The sequence below is a fragment of the Micromys minutus genome (genome assembly GCF_963924665.1).
Source record: "Micromys minutus genome assembly, chromosome: 13".
In the NCBI taxonomy this organism is placed as follows: Eukaryota; Metazoa; Chordata; class Mammalia; order Rodentia; family Muridae; genus Micromys; species Micromys minutus.
The window spans coordinates 52522689-52524702 of NC_137982.1; the positions used below are offsets into that span (position 1 = coordinate 52522689).

General features: G+C 45.7%; 1 pseudogene across 1 annotated transcript; it reads left to right on the forward strand.

Annotated features, from left to right (window-relative positions):
• Positions 1–478: 478 nt before the first annotated feature.
• Positions 479–1513, forward strand: LOC308429202 (sorbitol dehydrogenase-like; annotated as a pseudogene). The gene has a single exon. The product of its transcript is annotated as a sorbitol dehydrogenase-like (transcript).
• Positions 1514–2014: the final 501 nt, after the last annotated feature.

A 2014-nucleotide genomic window follows, 5' to 3' on the forward strand; every position in this document is an offset into this window, starting at 1 on the left:
AGATGAAAGTTTGAGACAAAGTGCTATAGCCAACAAGTAGAGAAAGGCATGGCAAGTGCTCATCAATAGGTGGTTTCAGGAAGGACTTGGATATAACAATAGGAAAGGATTGAAAGAGATGGTGGACAGACTGCATGTAGAATGGGACAATGTAGTGACGTCTCTTCACAGGATAACAAAGGGAGTCAGACTGTGCCTAAGATTCAGTGATACCGTTGCCTTGCAACAGAACTAAATAAGGCACAGGAGGTATAGAAAACTACTGTTCTTGTTATGTGTTATCAGCAGTTGAGTTCAGACGAATCAGCAGTGTTAAGCTTGATCCACTTGCAAACACCATTCACAAATCAGCAGTGGCAGTTCCGTCCAGAAGAAACTTCCAAGCTCTGCCAATCCGCTTGAATCTGCAGAAGCATCAAGAAGCCACTGCAACCAGTTCCCGCAGGGTCCAGCTGACACCTCAAAGCAAGAGAGTGAAATGGAAACTCCAGTTAAGTGTGAGAACCTGCCCCTGGTGGTTCACGGACCTGGAGACAATAGCCTGGAGAACTACCCAATCCCTGAGCTGAGCCCAAATGATGTGTTACTAAAGATGCATTTGGTGGGGGAATCTGTGGCTTGGATGTTTACTACTTGGAGCATGGCCAAACTGAAGATTTTGTTGTGAAAAAGCCAATGGTTCTTGGGCATGAAGCTGTTTGAAAAGTCACAAAAGTAGGAACATCGATGAAACATCTAAAACCAGGAGACTGGGTTGCTATTGAGCCTGGCTTCCCCAAGAAATAGATGAATACCGAACGATCAGCTGATACAATCAGACTTCAACAATCTTCTTCTGTGCCACACCCTTGGATGATGGGAACCTCTGTGCCTTCTACAAGCACAGTGCTGACTTTTGCTACAAGCTTCCTGATGGTATCATCTGTGAAGAAGGGACCCTGATTGAGCCTTTCTCTGCGGGGATCTATGCCTACCATCAAGGTTCATCAGTTTCCCTGGGTAACAAGGTCTCATGTGTGGAACTGGGCCAGTTGGAATAGTCACTTTGCTCGTGACCAAAACATTGGGACCTGCTCAGTAGTGGTGACTGACTTATCTGCTTCTTGGTTGATCAAAGCCAAGGAAGTTGGAGCAAAGTTTACCATACAGATTGCCAAAGGGATCCCTCAGGAAATTGCCAGTAAGGTGGAAAGTCTGCTGATGAGCAAGCCAGAGGTTACCACTGAATGCCACTCCCTCTGGTGGGACAGTGGTGATTGTGGGAATGGGCTTCGAAGTAACCGGTTTATCCCTAGTGCACTGATGTGCCACAGGTAGGTATCAAACACATGTTTTGATACTGCAACTCGTGGCCAATGGCAATTTCCAATATTGCATCGAAGACTTTGAATGTAAAGTTCTTAGTTACCCATAGGCTCCCTTTAGAGAAGGCAATAGAAGCCTTGAAACAGCCAAAAAGGGAGTGGGGCTGAAAGTTATGATCAAGTGTGACCCTAATGTCAAGAACCTCTAAACGTGAATTGATCTATGCCTTCAGCCCACTTTCTCAGCATCTAAGGGCTAAATGTCCAGAAGGGGAGGCCATTAATGCAGAACTTTCTTTTTGAATAGTCAAAAGAATAAGCTCACAGACCGAGGGCCTTAGAGGAGTTGGCATGCCTTAAAGACAGAGTAGGGACACCTTGGGGAACCTTGTAGCCAGAATAAGATGCTTAAACTGAGGAAAGTCTAGCATACAGAGTCTGGCAGATAGGTCCAGGGAATGCCCTTCCTCTTGTATCTTCTTTGGGTGAGGAAACTAAGCAAGCCTTTGTCCATGTTCCACTGAGGCAGCCAGGGAGTGGAGCAGACTTAAGAAGAAATGGCTTCATTAACATGGAAGTGGTCCCAGAGCTGTTTTGAGCACAGTGTTTCTCAAGCTAAGTGTCATTTGATTTGAGGGAAATATGAAGAGGAACTTTGCATCTGAATCCAGGCAAGGAACTGATGGGAAGAATGAGGCACATCCCAGATG